The following is a 20,378-nucleotide window of genomic DNA, read 5'->3' as shown; positions in this document are numbered from 1 at the left end:
TGACCTTTTCGGATATATGAGACATATATATATAAATATATACATGTATGTTGTATATCTGAGACAGGAAAGGGAAGGGAAAAAGGGAAAATCAAAAGGGGATATAATATGAAAATATTGGACCAATATTTGATAGCAGTCACCAGGGAAAACTGCATGTTAGGGAATTTTGGGAAAGAGATGGAGAACGGAAGAGATGGAGAATAACCTTGAAAATATCTTTGCACCTCTGAATAAATCTATGATGTACCTGTAATTTGACTACGGTTTGCTTTTCTGATTAGCCAGCTCAAAATGGATAGAATGGACTTAGAAAGGGTTCAGAAAAGGCTGACAAAGATGACCAAAGATATGGGATAGTTTCCATCCAAAGAACAATTAAATCAAAGGGCACTTTCCTGGAAAAGAGAGATGACTGAGAAGGAACACAATGGAGATCTATAAAATCAGGAGTGTCAGGGAGAAGACGAATAGTGGATGATTGTTCACTGTTTCTCATAATACAAGAACTAAATGACATCAAACCCAATTATTAAAATGAACAAAATGAGGTAATTCTTCACATGGTGCATATTTAAATGGTGGAACTCATCACCATGAGATATTGCATCTGCCAAAAGTCTATAGGGGTTAGAACAGCAATTAGGTGCCTTCATGACAGAAAAGTCCATCAAGGGCTTTTGGAAACATATATATAATCTCTGAGCTGAGAAGTCCCTGAGGCACCAATTGTTGTCAGCTGGGAGAATATTTCAAGGGATATTTCACTGTAGGCTTTTTCTTTCCCTCTATCCCTCCCAAAGTTTCCATCGTCAGAGAGCGGGGACTCAGCTAGAAGGACCCAGGCTCCAAGCCGGTACAGCCATTTTTATGTCCCCTTCATCTGGACATTGGGTAGCCCATCAGTGCCACAGTTAGATCGTTCATTTCTCTGCTCATAGGCTAAAATTAGAATATATATATATATAGAAAACTCAAGGTTAGTCTCCAATGCACATTAGATGAACAAGGTCATACCATTTTGACATTGCCGTGTGCCAGTTCCCACAGGGAAATTTCTGCTACTGAACACCTCTCAGAAATTGAAAACCACCTCCTGAAGAGACTGACTTTAGATCTTTCTACAGAGGACAGGCTTGTAGCTGGAGCCAGCAGCTGCCCAGAGATTTCCCAAGAAACTTCAGTCATCTTGTGCAAAGGTTTCAATTTCTTTTCCACGTTCAGACCTCCGAATATCCCTCCATGGAGACACAGATCATGCATGGTGACATTAAAGCCACTGACCAGTAGGTTTGCTTTTCCTAGGTACCTTCAGTGGGATTCAGCTGACAGATTAAGACTTCTCCACTCCAATAAGGTGCCCACGTATGAGCCAGATGTTTAAACACCATTATGGAGATATAGGCCAAAAAAAAATGTTGCCTGAATATAGGTGTTTCATGCCATTTGAGCCATCCTAGGCTATCCAAGACATCTGTACATGGCCAGGAAGTAGGACATAAAACCTGTTGTGCAAAATTGACTCAGGAATATGCAGAAGGACCTGATCTGTAAGCTGGGAGGAGAAGTAAATGTTGGGCAAAGAACAGGCAGAAATTGAAGCCCTGATCCCCGCTTTTTCCCCAGGGAACAGAATATTTACTGTGGTTTAACATATCATCAAAAGTCAGATCAACGCTTGACTTGCAGGATGGGTCACACCACCCAGTCCCTGCGGCATCCTGGGAGACAGAGTCCTGCCAAGTGGGTGGGAAGGACAAGTCAGAGACAGTAACCTATCCTGAAGTCCCACGAGGCCAGAAAAGAAGGGTTCAGAGCAAAATGTTCAGTTCTGTTCAGTTCAATAAACCAAATTTATCTAACTTTAAAGATCTCCTGTGTGCAATGCTGGTGGATAATAGATGTCTTGGGGTTTGGAGGGTAGGGTGTAGACATCAAAAATATTTTTTATGCACTTTCTGGAAACATTATCTTCCTTTTATTATGCCCAGCTCTCCAATTTCATTTTCACAACACAGCCTCAAGCAGGACATTTCACACAGTTCAGAAATTCTGCATTTCTTTCCTTTACCTTCAAAAAGACTGAAGCAAGGCAGGGACTCTGCCCATGATAGGTCCAGCTGACCAATACTAAAAAAAATCTCACTAAGACCTTAAAGAAAGCATTTGGGTATTTAAAAGAAAAATCAAGGCCCAATCCAGCTCCAGGGATGAATATTTATTATTCCTTCCTCCACAGCTGCTACCTTCTGCATGGAAAAAAAGATTCCCTAAGAGCTGTAGTTGATTCTGAAATCTCATTGAAATCTGGCCATAATAAGTAGCAGCATCACTGCTCAGAGACACAGCATTGCCTGTTCAAACCCCACTGCTGCCTCCAAGGACATCTGTGGTTGCTGTCAAGCCTGACAGAAAAACACATGGATGAGAAATTTGAGCTCTGTTCTGGCAGGAGGGTGTTTTTGGAAAGAGAAGGTCCCAAAGCCTAGCCCTGTCCATGGCCAGGAGGCTTCAGGTGGCATGGTCAGAAGAGGAATACCATTGCAAGGGCCTTTCTTCTTGTGAAACGGAGAGTTTCCATTTCCAGAGTTTCACAGAAGTTGTTTGAAATACAGAAACCTGACAAGAACACGAGAAAAGACCCCGAAAAGCCCAAAGCCCAGCATGCATCGATTAGAACACGCAAGGTAAAACTATACTTACATTGAGTTATCCCAAAAGCTCTTTGTCATTTACAAGTTGCCTTGACACAGATTGGAATTTCTCAACAAATTATTGGAAAAAGGGAATGCCCTTGGGTAACCCTGTTTTTATCACAGCAAGGTAGTTTTATGGGTTTAAAAGGCTTGCTACCTTGACAGCACTAATGTTAATCTGTGAGTAAATTGCCATTGTTTTATGCATGTTTATTACTAGAGTCTTCAACCGATGATTCACAGTACAAATCCAATTTAACTTTGATTGCTGTGGCGCTTTTCTTTCTAACCTGTTTTAGGCTTGCAAGTTTAAATGTTGCTTCTCAAAGCTTTAGGATATGGGGGTTTTGACAGTGTATAAATATGTTTTTATATAGGCATATATTCATATATTTGTATAAATTGATATGTCTTCATAGATAAACAGAGATACGCATATAAATATGTATAGATTTTATCCTTCAAATACTTTTTTGTGCTTTCTGGGCAAAAGCACTCTTCTGTCTGTGGCTAACTTCATACCCAGGCTGTGTCCCATGTCCTCCTGAGGCAGAAGCTACTACCCAAAAGTCAGCATGTTGAGTGCAGCTGCTGAATCACCACGTGGGTGATGCAGAAATCAATAATGAATTTTCTGATATTCCACTACTGAAATCGGTTGCCCAGAAAGGATGTGGATTCTCCATCACTGGAGTTCAGGCAAATATTTGTCTTAGGTAGCATTTTAGATAGGACGGATCCTGTTGCAGATGGTGGGGCAATTTAAGCCTTCTGAGGTTCCTATGAGCCATATCATTCCCTATTCTATATTGTTCCATATGTTCTCTTCCCTACCCTACCCCCAAGGAATTAGAAAAAGGTTTTTTCAAGTTTTGTGAATTGGCCACCTATTGACGATTGCACTATGGGTATTACCCCCACCTCCAGCTTTTAAAACTGAGCAAGGATGAACGACTGTGCTAACAAACTGCCTGTAAAAAAGAATAAACATTCCCCCACTGATTAATTTACTAGTAGACATGGTTTAGCTTTTCTTTCCAGCCTCCACTTTCTCCTGTTAGCCTCTAAATGATCATCCTTCCTCTGGCACAGTGCTGCTCCTGAGAGTCAGACATGCTTCAGCTGAGCTCCTCTCTCTGCAGACCACATCGACAGCAGTGACCTCTTGGGATCTGGGTAAGCAGGATGCTTTCCTTCGACAGGCAAAGGACTAGTAAATCCACTGGCAGGCAGCTGAGGCTAGGCAAATTAAAATTAAAAAACAAAGTGATCACAGGGCGTAAGTAACAACTGGAACATATTTTCTCAAAAATGTGAGAGGATCTTGAAATGCAAAACTTAGGAGAGAAGAAAAAGAGAGAATTATTTTATAATGCATGCTCTGTCTCAGGGAGAAGTAATGGGCTTGATGTAAAAATTTGCTCTCCTGCCCTGCTTATACAGGAGGTCAGGCTAAATTATCAAAATATGCTGTCTGGCCTTAAAAATAAATGTTTTTCTGCCTGACTTGGCAAGTCCTGCTGAGCTCAAAATATTGCCCAAAGATTGCACCTGTTTTGCTGTAAGGAGAAAATACTGTGCTGAGGCTGACACAAAGGAACCTGGAGGCAAAGGTCTCCTCTCCTCTCCTCTCCTCTCCTCTCCTCTCCTCTCCTCTCCTCTCCTCTCCTCTCCTCTCCTCTCCTCTCCTCTGGCTGGCTAATTTGTTTATTTCTTACTTTATTTTTAGTGTCCATTTTCTTTGCATTACATTTTTCTATCAAGGGCCCCTGAGCTATTTTTAGCCGGTGGAAATTGGCCAGACAAGTTATTTTTTTACTCTTTTCATTTAGGTATTTATTTTGGAGGGATTTATTAGCAGAGAAAGGAACCTAACTGACAGCCTGAGAGGTCTCTCTCTCTATCTGTCTTCTCTTTAAGCCAAGGAATTAGATTTTGACACTCAGGGCATGTAAAGAATTGGTCACCAATGGGCCTCAGATCAGCGAATTTTTCTAATCCGCTTTTTATTCCACCTCTACGTTCAGTGTCTAAGCTACCCTGTGGCAATAACTTCTGTTCATTGTAGACAGGCTGCCCAGTTGCTTCCCCGTTTCGAACTCTGACATGAGATGAATAACTGCTCCCTATCTGCTGTCTGTAGATGGGTGTAATTAATTCACGGTTTATAGACCACCATGTCCATCCTCACCACCTCTTTTCCAATGAAGGAGTCTTATCCTATTTAACATATCTGAATACGAAGTTTCTCCAGACCTCTTAATGCTCTTCTTCCCTTGACCTTTTCTAGGTCTATTATATCCTTTTTCAGAGTGTGTGGCCAAAGTTAACCTGACTATTTCAGTTGTAGTTCCACCAGGGATATCATTAAGTTCATAATATCATCATGCACATGGCATAACAATATTTTTCTTTATTCTCAATTCTATTCCTAGTAATTCCTACATTTTATTGGCCCTTTTGACCACTGCCGAGCACAGAGCTGAGGTTCCCATTTCAGCTATTCACAAAGATTCAGCATCTCTTTCCTGAACGCTAATGACTATTTTTGAGTGCATGACCACCTATGCATAGATTTTTCCTCATCTACATTACTTTGCATTCATCAGTATTAAAGTCACCACCTGCTAATCCAATATCATGACATGTCTTCCCCAAATATTCACATTTAGCATTAGCTTTGACTACCGTGAATAATGAAGGTTGTCAGCAAACTGTCACCACCCTGTTTACACCTTTTCCCAGATCTTTTTGGAATACAGTGACTATTATGGGACCCAGCACTACCTTAAGAAAATTTCTAATAGCCTTCCTCCACTGTGAGAAAAGACTGTTTAATCATACTTTTTTTTTGCTTCGTCTCTGTTTATTCCACCAGTTATTAAAGCAGAAGACCTTTTACCTTATCCCATGACAGCTTAGAGAGATAGGAAGTTTTTCAGGATGGACTGCTGAATATTAGACACAAGACTGTAAACATTATGAAACCTTCATAAAAGAAGGCAATATTGACTACTATATGGGAAAGAGAAGAGGAAGACTAATGGATTATATCACTGGAGAGGAATTTGCAAAGGCCATTAATGTATGGATACCGTGTACAGTATACGTCACATGCCAGCTTCACTAGATCAAATACTTTTTTCCATGGGAGCAATGGACAGCCTAATAGCAAAAGTCCATGTGACAGGCAACTGCAAAGTAAAAGGATCATGTATTTATTTTAAACAAGAAAATTGTGTTTGTGCCAATGTATTCCTAAAAATACTGCTAGCAACACAGAAAAAAGAAGTCATGGGCAGTGAACAGCTACAACTCAGGCTTTGCATGAATTAGCTTACTCCTATTAATAATTTAGGTAAATATGAAAAAACAAAATCCATAATTGCACTAGGTTAGAAATACCTAATGTAGCTTAAAAATATTCCAACCCTTAGGTCTCTTCAAGAGGTAATATCTAATGGAGGAATCAGGTACCAAAATAACTGAAAAAGGATTTGGAAACATCTTCAAATGAAATTGGAATCTCTCAGCTGAGTGCAGAACAAAGGAGAAAAAGGCTTCCTGCTCTGCAGCTCACTATGAGAGAGGTTGAAAGAGGAGCTGGATGAACCTCTTGCTTTGAGAGTCTTAGATCAAACACAGCAGCCAGAATATCATCACTATTTGAAAAGAAAAGGAAAAAAAAAGTAAAAAGAAAAAAAATTGACCTTCGCATTTGCATAGGCCATAAATAATTCATCAAGGAAAAGAAAAGTTAAACAAGTATTCTGCTTCCCCATCCAGGGGAGACATCTGGGCATTGAACCTGATGCATCTGCAGATCTCTAGATGTCCCTGGGTTCCACCAGTTTGGGGAGGGTTGTCGATTCGCAGGAAGGCCGGGCTGCCGTGCAAAGGGACCTGGACAAGTGAGTCCAGAGGAGGCCATGGTAGTGGTCACGAGTTTGGAGCATGCACACAAGGAGATGCTGAGGGAGCTGGGTTCATCCAGCCTAGAGAAAAGAAGGTTTTAGGTGGGCATCTGCTTGCACTGCTGTAATGGGGTTGCAGAGAAGACAGAGCCAGGCTCCCCTTGGAGGTGATGGGCTTAATGCTCAACAAGGGAAATTCCCATTAGATACAAAGAAAAAATAATTTCCTCTGAGTACAGTGCAGATCTGGACCAGGGGTCCAGAAAGGCTGTGCACCCTCCATCCTTGGAGACAGTTGAAACTAGACTGAACAAGACCCTGAGCGACCTTGAGGTTGGCCCAATGTTGAGCAAGGGGCTGAAATAGAGACCTCCAACCTCGTTTATTCCTCAAGGCTATGGTTCTGTGGAAAATAGATCACATATGTGTAAGGCTTCCAGCTCTCCTCTTTAGGAGATGCTTTTTTTGTAGGCTACCATTTGTGTCGGGCTAAATTCCTCTGAGGCTCCAGTGAGAAATGCCATCCTTTTTTCCATGACATGCAGAGCACAGAGCTTTACAGTGATCATTTTGTTCTGGAGAGAAGCAACAGGAGGGTGTGATTAGAGGCTCTGAATAGCCTTAGAAGAAACAGCTCTTATCAGGCTGCAGAGCAGCCATACGTACACCCCTCAAACAGCCTCAGAGCTGGCTGGGCACATTTTTTAAAGACACTTCATTGAGAAACATTGGCTGCTGTCCAAAATATTAAAAACATAATAAAAAAAGTAAAAATACTCTTCTTCCCTGCTGGTTTTGATTTGTTTATATCAAGGGGAAAACACAGTCCCTGTTGTTTCATTTCAGATCTGCTCTGAAGGTCGGCACACCCTGCACCCCAAAGTTGGCCATAAATCATTAATGACCTAAGTTTTCATCACCCGACTTTGTTCTGGCTGGTTATAGCTCTTCATTACATCTGTCCTGTCATCAGAACGGCCAGCAACAAAAAGGGCACCGAGGTCAAGCAACGTACCTCCAAGGCACTTCCAACGTACTTCCAACATACCTTCCCACCCTGACACCCCAATATTTACTGTCTGAGTCTCATCAAGGCGGGTACCAGGAGAGAGGAGAGGAGTCAGCGGTGCACAGCAGGAGCTGGTTGCGACCCCTTTCTCCAGGACACCCCACATGGGTGACAGCCAACATCTCCCAGAGCTCGTGTTTCCGAGCTCAGCAGGGTCTGGGAGTCATTTGGAGGGCTCAAACAGCATTTGCACAGATAATGGAGAAAGTTACCCCAAAATGCCAGTCTCGTTTGGATTTTTCTCAACTCACTCCAAAACAAAAGGCATGTAAATATCATCAGCTAGAAACAAATTGCTGATGGCTGAAAGTGAAATTTGTCATTAAAAGTGGAAAATAAATGGGGTGTACTCAGAAGAATCTAGACATAGACTGAGTCACTTTTCTGCTAATACATCATCATCAGACCTCCCCAGTGAATATGTAAAATGGTCTTTATTGTAATTGAAGTTTATGATAAAAGTGCTTTCATATTTCTATGTATGTACAGAGCTATTCAGAAAAACCTATTTTTCTCTCCCTTTTTGTTCTCCATAACTTCTCCCCATTCTTTTCTCTTTGGAAACCGTTGCTTTCAAGCAAAGCAAGCAGAGATATCTGATCAGCTATATAAAAGCAGAGGTTGGCTTACGTGGGTACCGCACCTCCATCTTCTTTGTCCCTTATCACCTGTGACTGGTATGACACTGATTGCCTCTTGCTGCTGAGGTGCACAACTTCATTTCTCATGGCCTTCTCCTTCTCTTTATCCTCCTCCTTAATGACTCTAAGCTAAGAGGAAGAAAATTGTTGCGATTTCTGAAAGGCTGTTGCTCTGATCTAAAATAGTTGTAGTTCAATAGAGGCCCAAAATGCAGCACTTAAGTGGAAAGCGCCCTGATCTAGGGTGGTTAAATTAACTCCAAAGGGAATAAATATAAATCTTAAAGTTGTTCTGATCTGCCGGGAGGGTTGCCTGTAAGTACTCCCATATTAAAGTCTACTGATCCTGCAGCTGATCTCTCCTAATGCTTTGCATCTCTCAGTCGTGTCTGGCTCAGACCTCTTTCTAAACAGGAGTGTTATGAACCACATCAGCATCTCTCTTCCTCTCTCTACCCACTTTAAAAATCTTGATCGTGGTCAGAATACCCTTCATTCATGCAGGGATTTGGAAAACCTCCCCACTCCCAAACCCCCTTCCCCAGCATGCAATTTAAGCCTCAACGCCACCATAGCAAGGACATCTGCTCCAGGCCACCATCCCTCCACCACAGCCACACTAATGACCTGGAATTCATTAACCTTCGCAAGATGTACAGTCTCCTTGCACCATAGCCCAAGCAACACACGGGCAACCAGGGTGAGCAAGCTTGGAGACAACCGCCCTACCAAATCCCAAGAGGGGTGTGTGACCCCCTGGCTGGGATGGTCACACTGGGACTAGTGGGGCCAGTGAGCTCTCCTGCCTAATCGGGGCCTTTCATAACATGGGCACTGCCCTTGGTGATGCACTCCCCAGTCCTTTCTCCCCATCATCTCCCATGCTATGTATCTCTCCAGCTCAAGAGCAAAGGTGACAGACCACCTCTGGTCTTGCCCTGGCACAGAGATGGGATGAGGCCAAAGGATACAGCAGTGCCAGGATCTGGAAAGCTGTCTTGTGTCTCTACTGGACAGACACAGCACTCAAGGACCTGCTGAAGACCTAATGTGACATGGACATCACAAAATCCCACCAGATTAAGCCAGAGACACCCCAGTGGGTTGAGTTCCCTGCCAAGTACAAGAGGGATTTCAACATTTTGATCGCACCCACACAGAATCATAGAGTATCTCAAGTTGGAAGGGACCCATAAGGATCATCGAGTCCAACTCCCTGTCCGAACTCATCAGTGCAGAAAGTTAAATAATCATACATGAAGCGAGAAAATTGAGAGCAGATCCACCAGTAAGTGCCTACAACAGAAAAAAAAAGAGCCAGCAAAGCGTATCTTTGCCCCTCCGTGAATGACTCAAAATACGCAGAGAAGCTGTCGAACTTTTCAGATGGCTGTTGCTACCAGAAGTTTTGACTTTCTGGAAAAGGGCCGGTGCTTATGATCAAGCATCTAAAAATTGCATTTGGTCAGAGCAGCAGCACTTCTGTGGCTTTGCAGCTCTCAGAAGCAAACAGCCTGTACCAGGGAGACGCGGGGCTCCAGAGGGGTTGCCACCGTCAATGTCCATCTGGCATTTTTAGATGACAGGCACTGAGACGAAGGGATCTGTGCTAAAAAAAACCACCTCTTTTTGACAGCGGGAGCAGGTCCTGCCATGCCATGGCCCACTGAGATGCTATATTGATGGTAGGGCGGGAAGGCGATGCAGGCTCGCTGCTGTGCTCATTAGCCTCCTCTGGAAGGAGAGCTGGCCAGGTAACCTAATCCCAGGAGCTGTTTTCATTTTGAATCTGCAGGACAGCAAGTCCCAGCACACCTGCAGTCTTCTGCATCCTGTGACATCAAACAGTCTGTATTATTTCATATGCTTTTGCAAAATACCCCCCTTATTTGTGTTATAAATAATGCAAATGTTTTTTAGTCTCTCCCAGTGAACTCAGCTGTCTCTAGGTCCTGGATCCCAGTTACCACCATCTGAGTAACTTTGCCAATATTTTTTTGAGGACTACACATTGATTTTTATGTGAAGGCGCTATCAGTATTAGTCAGCATCCCAGTATTTATAAAACTTTTGTTTGCTTTCTTGACTGCAATTATAGAGTGAAAAGAGGTTTGTATTGAACTGTCTGTCCTGATACAGAGGTGTCACTCTCAACCAGGCACAGGTTATCTGAGAATCCTGTCCAGATCAGGATTTGCTTTATTTCTCCTCTCTTCTGTGTTAGTTTGCATTGTATCAGTGCTTAATTTCTTCTGCTATGGTGATGCTAATTCCCTTGGGTTGTTTAGGTGTCTCTGAAGTTCCTCCTTGCTTTTGACTACCTAAATTTAGTTCTGTGTCATCAGCAGATTCATCTGCCTCTATTTCCAAGCCATGTATCAGCACATTAACCAGCACAGCACGCCTGGGACTAAGCACTGAGCTGTGACCTTCTGCCATAATTGACCATTTAATCTTTCTCTTTGCTTTCTCCTAGGACAGCTGTAGAGGCATGACAATAATTTCCTACTCATCCCGTGAACCCTTAGCTCCCTCAGGAGGCTCTTTAGTCTGACCTTGTTAAAGACCTTCTGGGTATCCAAATGCACCATGTCTACCAAGTCTTCTTCATCCATCGTTTTCCTGACACGGTCATTGAGTCGCAATCCCTCTGTGAGACCTTTCTTCTCCACAAGCTGCTGGGCCCATGCTCTCCTGTTGTGAGCTATCTCCCTGAAACTTCATTATTCTGCTTTTAAATATAATTTCAAACTAATTTCCCCAGGACACATGTAAGGAGGCATGACCTGTAATTCCCCCAATCTCACCTGAAGGCTTTTTGCATATAAATGTAACCTTCCCTATATCACAGTCCTTGCTTCTTTCCCTTAGTAAGTCAGTCAAGTCCTATTTAAATTGCTTAAAACGCCTGCCCAGACGATCCAGGCCCCTGGGAAAGGCCTCCTGAGGCAAGCTGTGGGCGTTTGATGTTCATGGCTGGGTTTTCTCTGATGGTCTGCAAGCAGGTCTACAGGGCAGATACCTGACATGCCCGCTCCATCCACATTTAACCCCAAAACTAAAACTGCAACGTCTATCAAGCAGAGAGACTCAAGCGTGAGCCAGCTCATCCCTGGAAACCACGCTGAAATAATAGCCTGGGGCGATGCTTCAGCTAATAAAGCCTCAAGAGGGGGGGCAATCAAAAAGGGACTGCAAGCACCATTTTGAGAGCTCTCTTCCTTCTCAGCCTCCTCCCTTTACATTGAAGCCCAAGGAGGGTCAGAGGAGTCACCGTTTTATACCCCCTCCACCTCCAGCACACACCCCACTCACACATTTATTTCAATTTAAGACATGCAGGTTCTCCAGTTATTCTTCTCAGTTTCCACAGAGGGACCCCCAGCATCAGAGGAACCTCTCAGTGTATATACAGTCCACATGTTCCACCTTCCATACAGAAACAGGACCAGGTGCTTTACTGTGAGATTCTGTGATGAACCGATTCCTGTATCTGGGACTTGGCTTTAAAAACTCCTATAAATAATTCCTGTTCTACATCTTTAGGTGAACAGGGTCTCTGCCCAGCAAATATGAAGGGCTGGGTAAACCAGAAAGAACAGGTAATATAAGGGAAGCATGGGAAGTATGTAAGAAAATCAGAATTGGCTGGACAGAGATGGAAATAGTGCCGTATTACAGAAGGCAGATAATCACTGGATTAGCTCCTAAGTGTCTATATGATGCGGAGCCATTGGCACCCAGCTACCTCCAATATCCTGAAGTCATCCTGAGTCTTTCCCTTATCATTAATAGGCTTTGGATGAGACCCCAGATTCTTGACTTGCATCCCAGTGTAAAATATCAAGTTTTGGCTGCTTTTCTTTTTGGGTTTTTTTTTTTTTTTTTTGAAAGCTATCAAACCTGAGCGCTTTACCCATTGTCAGCCACTTCGTGTTAGGGTAGAGAGTCATTGAAAGCATCCCTATAAGTATGCTCACAACACAGGGGCAGTTTGGCACTGGGCAGAGAGCAGCCTTCAGAGGAGGGAGCTGGTGGAAACCTCCCAAAACCCATCTGCTCTCCAAAAAAAATAATTCCAGCAGATCTCCTCGCAGAGGTTTTCCACCTAATGCTGGGCGCTTGTCCTCACCTCTCTCTTCTCTCCTCCTGCATCCTGGTCAGAGTTTCTCCTCTCTCCAGATGGGCCAAAGCGACCCACACCTAACCGAGGGGCAAGAGTGCAGCGGTACATGGCATGGGGAGAAGGGAGCAGGGGAAGCAGTCTTTTCTGCCCTGTTGTTGTGCAGGTCAGCTACCTGCTGTGCCACAAGGTCCTGATCCCAAAGGAAAAAAATCCCTGAATCCAGCTACTGTTTCAATGCATTTAGCAACCCTAATGGATTTCTCTCTTCCCTGTGACTGCCACGCTTGTAGACCTGATATCTTCCTGCTCAGATAAATATTCCTGTGCATTTCGAGTATGGTTAGGCTCTGCCTTAGTCACAGCCCAGGAGACAAAAGCCGCATGGATATTCATTCACAGTAACTCCATGCCATCCCCCGCTCCTAGGAGGGCTGCTGATACTCAGGTCAGCTCTGCTCCCAGCACCCTGACAGAAAGGGAACACGGGACTGAAGGCCATGAAGGCATCCCATCTGCCTAGCCCGACGCCCAGGGTGCAGCCCTCCACAGCATTTGCCTGATCCAGTTCCCCTTCCGATGACTGGAGGCTGTGTACCTGGCAAGGTACGTTGGGATGCAGCGGCAGGACAAAGAGGGACATGCACGCATATTTTTTTACCAAAATCACAAGGCAGCTTTGGGTACCTCCCACCATCCCACTTTTTGATAAACAACTTCCCTCACGGGCTGATCTTCCTAAGCTAAAGGGCTAATCCGCATCCAGCGCCGGGTCGGGAACATGCCACAAAAGAAACATCTTCAGAAGACGTGGCCATCTACCTTCAGGTCAAGGGAAGTGGTTGAAAATTTCTCGCTGAAAATGCAGTGCAAAAACATCTGTTCTTATATCAAACACTTTCAGGGTGATGAAAAACTGCATTTCTTCCTGGTGTTATTTACATCCAGCAACTAGCATGCTTGGGACTGTCTTCAGAGCACCTGTCCCTTGGAGATCTCTCTTCCAGAATCACATCCTTTCTCTCTATATTATCTTGTTATTTGCTCTCTCTTTCTCCTTACCCACAGAGGAACTCCTTTCCGTGTCCCTTGGAAGGACTGGTCAGTGGATTGGCCGCATCCATCCTGACCCAAATCCTCCAGCAAAAGGGAACCTACCCCAACCCAGGATGAATTGAGGTGGGTTGGTTCAGGTCCAGACGAACGTGTCTCAGCTGTCCTCAGAGCAGGGCTGAGCAGCAATGAGCCTCGCTTGGCTCAGCAAAGCTCCTTCTCTCCCACTCTTGCGTTTCCCAGTGGAAGTATTTGTCCTGGAGCAACAGGCGTGGCCGCAGTGACGCTACCGCATAGCAAGGACATTACACTGTGCACGGGCTGAAGGGAATAGGAAGGAGGGTGGGGAGTGCAGGGCTAGAGCTAGCTTTGGGAAGGGATCCTGCTGGAAAATGAGTTCAGAGCTAGTCCGATGAGTTCAAGGTCATGCAGCCACTTTACAAAGTCCAAAGGCTTTACAAAGTCCAAAGTCCAAAGGCTGAATGGGCAGCCTCTGCTTAGGAGAGCCCTGGGAGTAAGCGTCACTGCAATTGTATATATATAAAAATATATATATGTTTACATGGGGGGTTATATATATATACTTACCAAGAGTTTTCAGTTCAAGCAAATAAAACTGACTCAGATGCAGTGACAACTGTGTACAGGTCATGATAATTTAAGGGGCATTGTATCCAAATCCACCCTTTCCACCACCTCTGCCCTGCGGTTATCTAGTCTGGCTCTCTCCCTACCCCGCTGCTTCTTATTTGTGTGCGGGTTATCTGAGAGGACAAGTTATCTGAAACTGGGGATACCTTAGCACTTCTTTTGAAGAAGTGGGGCTTTGTGCAGTATTTCAAATACAGCTTTTCCACCTGAAAATGTGGTCCTGTGAGGTGCAGGATAGAAGTGGGTTTGACCAGAAGAGCCGTCCCTTGCTAAGAGGGCCACACACAATACACCGACTGCATCGTCTCCAGACGTGATTCAGGCAGTAGAGACGGTTGGCCTAAAATTAATCCTCGTCTGAAAAGGTATTATAGGAAAAAGCTGTCGTTCCTCTGTCCTGATTGTGCTGAAAGCCTGGCCCATTTAGAGCCAATTGTGTCAGCAGGCAGCTTGATATTCCTATTCTTTGGGGATGGGAAAGTTTTTTGCTGTTTGAAAGTCATAGCAGAATGGTTTCCTTGGGCTCAGCATCATGAAATGGCTGTGGAGAATCACCTAGCCCTTCCCAGCAGTCCCATCAGAAGGCTACTACATGGGAATTAAATTGGTGTTTTCGTTGAAAGGGCAACAGAAATTAGAGGATCAAGCTTAGTTTGTTTGTTGGGGGGGGCATTTTTGAGATCCAAAAGGGATGCTCTGCTTGGGAGGGGGAAGATGGTCCACCAAATGTTCCTGTTTGTGTACAGATGAGTCCCAGAGCCCTCCCATAATGACGATGATGGACAAACACACCCTCAGCAGAGGAGCTGTTGAGGTTTCCAGATGAAATGAGACAAAAAGGGGTGCAGTGGTAGGTTTCTTTTCAAAACAGAACAGAGCTGAACCTTTTCAGCAGGTTGTCCCTAAGCTTGGGCAAAGAAGGAAGGTATTAGGGCCTGACAGAGACCCAATGTGTGATGGAAGAGCAGGATGGAGTGCAACCAGCCCCATGCACAGGGACCAACGTAGCATGGGCATGTGCCTAGCATGTGACAATGGCAGCCACGTGTCACGTGCAGACGGGTGATGGGACATTTCTAAAAGACAGGACCTGAGTACAACTTACGTAGGCTACATCTCATGTAGGCTACATCCCCTTCCCTCTCTTACTGGACGGTCCTCAGGAGAGATGGTGCCAGGGAATGAGGTGTGCACCGGGTAATTGCTCTGACAGGCCACATTCAGCCTCTGGGGTGGCCACCTCAAAATAGACATCCTCAAAATTGGGGGCCTGGGTCTATCCTTACACCAGCAGGTCCAGTTCAGACTGTGGCTCTGCTTGCAGAGAGATCCAAGGGTCTGTGGACCATCTCAGGGGCACATCAACAGAAATCCACTGCCAAGCCAAGGACCACCCCCAGACAATGACTCCTCAGAAGAAACTTCATTGAGAGCAGAAAGTGATCCAGGAGCAAAGATCCCGTGATGAGATGGATTCTCCTGCTCAGCTGTGAGTGGTGGCACCCAACAAAGGGGTGCAAACTGATGATAAAGAAGGAGGACACCCCAAAACAAGGTCCTTGCTCAAGGTCCTTTTTCTGACTGCAAATTGCATGGAGATACAGTGCAGCCATATCTCTGCAGAGAGGCCAAAATACCCCTTGTACAATCCTACGTGACAGCTGTGAGGGTCAACTGCTGTCTTCCCCATAAGCAGTGCAGCGTCCAGAAACATGAGCAAGGTAGCACAAGGCCACTGACTCAACTAGCAGACACCCCTCTATGACTGCTGGAGGTTCATATATCCTCAGGTTAGCAAGGAGCAGGCAGGTATGGTCCAGATCAGAGAGGGTGGTAGTGTGGGACTGGACAGAAGCACAGCTCCTGGCTTGTGCAAGTCTCTTCTCTTCCTACCATGCAGGAGCACAATGGTTGTCATCACAAAAGCGGGTAAAAAATTCAACCCGTTCACCTGGGAAACAGCAGTGTGATCAGGAATAAGCAAAGATTGCTGCGCATATTTATGAGCACAAGCAAGTCCAGGTGTTATCAAGATGGTCTGAACATCCCCAGGTCAGGGAGAAAGCACCTGTTTGGACCCTGAAGCGTGCTTATCTGTAAGCAGGAAAATTTAGGGTTTCCAGCTTTGTTTTCAATGAAGTGAGCCAGGGCAGGGAAGGAGAGGTTTTGCACTGATGTCCCTATTCCGAAGTTTCCTGGAAATTTAAGGCCCTCAGCTGGTGAGTCTCAGCACAGCACTACTGCAGACATGGGCACAGCCACGTTCCTGTCGGCAGGAGGGTTGCGTGCCCTCTCTGCCCTCGCTAAGCTGTCATCTCCTGCACCCAACCACACCACCATGACAGCCACAAATCCTCCCCTGAGCATCGGCCAACTCCTCCCGCGTTCCGGGCGTCCCACCAGCTCAGCCCTCACCCGCCGCCCAGCCAAACGTGACATATTTAGCTCTGCTAATTTATTTATTTTTTTTTTATCTCTCCCCTTATAAATCACCTTCTCCAGCCCCTGAATCACTGCCTGTGCTGTTGCCTTTCCATGAGGCAATGCTCATTTGCCAAATGCCTTACAAATTGCCCTCTGGCAGCCACCCTGGCCAGGGCCACACCGCCCGTGAGAAAACCGATGCTGTTCCTTCTCCTCCAAACATAATTGCTTGTTTTATTGCTGCTCTCACACTCAATCACTTATCTTACAGATACCCAAAGCAAACCACGCTGCTGTGAAGCCACCAGGCTAACCAGGGTTAGGAAATCACTCCCCATGCTTCATGAAGGATTTTTTTCTTTTTTTCTTTTTTTTTTTTTTTTTGCATTGGACAAAGCTGGCATTGCTGGGATCAGAGTCCTTTGCTTGGACCAGTTTCACACCAGTTGCTCATCCCTTGTGCTTTGTCCCTCTAATGAGATGTCACCAGTACCTACCCATGAGAAGGGAGGCCAGTCCACATGGTCACCAGCCCATGACCATGTGTGACCAACTTTTCTTGTAGGCCAGCAAGGGACTATAGTAGGGGAAGAGAGTGGGAGGAGATCCTGGAAGGTGCTGAGCTCTCACACGTCCCTGCAACTCGTGGAAATTCTCCATATTCAGCACATCACTGTTGGACCCTCACGCAGGACCTGCTTAATCACTGTTACTTCTACAAGGGGACACCCAAACCCCCTGGGGGGTGGAGGCTCATGTGCCACCTGGGTGCCAGCTGCTACAGGCATGCAATGATGCTGACCTGGAAGCTCGTGTGGGCCAAGCACAGAATCACAGAATCATATAGGTTGGAAAAGACCTTTAAGATCATCAAGTCCAACCGTAAACCTAACACTGCCAAGGCCACCACTACACCATGTCCCTAAGCACCACATCTACACAGCTTTTAAATACCTCCAGGGATGGTGACTCCACCACTTCCCTGGGCAGCCTGTTCCAATGCTTGATAACCCTTTCAGTGAAGTAAAATTTTTCCTAATATCCAGTCTAAACCTCCCCTGGCGCAACTTGAGGCCATTTCCTCTCGTCCTATCACTTGTTACCTGGGAGAAGAGACCGACCCCACCTCTCTACACCCTCCTTTCAGGCAGTTGTAGAGAGCGATGAGGTCTCCCCTCAGCCTCCTTTTCTCCAGGCTGAACAACCCCAGGTCCCTCAGCCGCTCCCCATCAGCCTTGTGCTCCAGACCCTTCCCCAGCTCCGTTGCCCTTCTCTGGACTCGCTCCAGCCCCTCAATGTCTCTCTTGTAGTGGGGGGCCCAACACTGAACACAGCATTCGAGGTGCAGCCTCACCAGTGCCCAGCACAGAGATACAGCACTGCATCTCGGCACACGCGTATCTCAAGCAGATACGGAGCAGGTCGACTGCCATTGCCCGAGACACCAAGTAATTTACACTAGGTCTCCCAGGGAGCCTGCAGCACGGCCAAAATCTCACACACATATGCACGCACATGGGCTCTGACAGATGGGAGCTCATCCAGCTTCTTCTGTCTACCTCCCCCAGCTCCTGCCAGCCCCCCGGGGATGTCTCAGACACCCCACGGTATCTCAGGTTATTAAGCTCTTCAACCCCGTTGACTGGAAACAAAAAGTCACCGATAAGCGACCTGCTCCCTGGACCGTGTCTGTGCTCACCCCTCTGCGCTCCCACCTGTTTTACTTCATTCACATCTATGTGTGTACGTACGCATATATTTCTTACAGCATATAAATTTTTATATTTCTAGACAAGATTTTTAATGCCACAAGATGGCAGCATAAAATCACCTTTCCCTGCTTTGTGGTCAGTTTACAGAAGGATGCCATGCCATGGAGAAGCCAGTGGTCTCACCCTGGGGACGGCCACAGGAGGAGAAAATGTCCAACCCCACCAACTGCAGAGCCGGGACCCACTTTTTTTCATCACTTAACCATCTGCAATTTCAGCATCCACTCATTGCAAGCACTTTTGTTTTGCTGAGTTTGTCCATCTTTCAGACCCTCCTGTAATCACGCTGAGGTGACAGCTAAGCCTGGTTTGGACACCCGGAGCCTCTCTTCTTTGCCCCACAGCACTGAGGTGCTGGAGAAGCTAGTTTGATGTGCTCAGGGGTGTTCGTCACTGCAGACGAGGCAAACAAAGCCCGCGGGCATTAATGTGCTGAACTTTGGGCAGATCAGTCCTGAGGGCACCCAGCAGAAAGCTGCAACTCTTACGTCGTGTGTGTGCATGTGCTGCTTCTTTTTTCCAGCTTTGCATCTCCATGCAGGAAAAACCCCCTGGAAGTGGGGATGTCTGGGCTGCAAAAGAGGAGATGAAGGCTGCAGCAACCCCTGAGCAGCAGCAAAAGCACAAGCCGAGGTAGTGACATAGTCAGACATAGAGGTGCGTGTACCCCTACATCCCAAGCTGCTGCCGTTCCTTCCCGTCTCCTCCCCCAATTCCAGCTACGTGTCCTCGGTATCTCCCAGGGGGTCACAGTCTCCTTTTCCACTTTGGATCTGTGTTTACTCGTGCAAATAAATCAGCACCAGGGAAATGTCCTGGGCACCAAACTCCATCGTTTGCACTATTGTATAATTAGCATCTCCTGATACAGCCTGGCTTGTACCTACTTGCACAGTTTGGAGACCAGCATGGGTCCTGGACCATTCCCGCAAGGCAAGAGGGAAAGGGGTAAATACTGCAAACATAGAGTCACAGAATTGTTTAGGTTGAGAAAGACCTTTAAGATCATCAAGTTCAACTGTTAACCTAACACTGCCAAGACCACCACTACACCATGTGCTTAAGCACCTCATCCAAACGTCCTTTAAATACCTCCAGGGATGGCGACTCAACCACTTCCCTGGGCAGCCTGTTCCAACGCTTGACAACCCTTTCAGTGAAGTAAAATTTCCTAATATCCAGTCTAAACCTCCCCTGGCGCAACTTGAGGCCATTTCCTCTTGTCCTATCACTTGTTACCTGGGAGAAGAGACCAACCCCACCTCTCTACAACCTCCTTTCAGGCAGTTGCAGAGAGCGATGAGGTCTCCCCTCAGCCTCCTTTTCTCCAGGCTGAACAACCCCAGGTCCCTCAGCCGCTCCCCATCAGCCTTGTGCTCCAGACCCTTCCCCAGCTCCGTTGCCCTTCTCTGGACACGCTCCAGCCCCTCAATGTCTCTCCTGTAGTGAGGGGCCCAACACTGAACACAGCATTCAAGGTGCAGCCTCACCAGTGCCCAGTACAGGGGCACGATCACTGCCCTGGTCCTGCTGGCCACACTATTGCTGATACAAGCCAGGATGCCATTGGCTTTCTTGGCCACCTGGGCACACTGCAGGCTCATATTCAGGCAGCTGTTGACCAACACCCCCAGGTCCTTTTCCACCAGGCAGCTTTCCAGCCACTCTTCCCCAAGCCTGTAGCGTTGCATGGGGTTGCTGTGGCCCAAGTGCAGGACCCGGGACTGAGCCTTGTTGAACCTCATACAACTGACCTCGGCCCATCGATCCAGCCTGTCCAGGTCCCTCTGCAGAGCCTTCCTACCCTCCAGCAGATCGACACTGCCACCCAACTTGGTGTCATCTGCAAACTTACTGAGGGTGCACTCGATCCCCTCATCCAGATCATTGATAAAGATATTAAACAGAACTGGCCCCAACACCGAGCCCTGGGGAACACCGCTTGTGACCAGCTGCCAACTGGATTGAATTCCATTCACCACCACTCTTTGGGCCCAGCCATCCAGCCAGTTCTTTACCCAGCAACTCATACACC

Source organism: Mycteria americana, chromosome 4 (assembly GCF_035582795.1).
Source record: "Mycteria americana isolate JAX WOST 10 ecotype Jacksonville Zoo and Gardens chromosome 4, USCA_MyAme_1.0, whole genome shotgun sequence".
NCBI lineage: Eukaryota > Metazoa > Chordata > Aves > Ciconiiformes > Ciconiidae > Mycteria > Mycteria americana.
The sequence above is the reverse complement of the archived record's forward strand: the minus strand, read 5'-3'. Positions refer to the sequence as shown.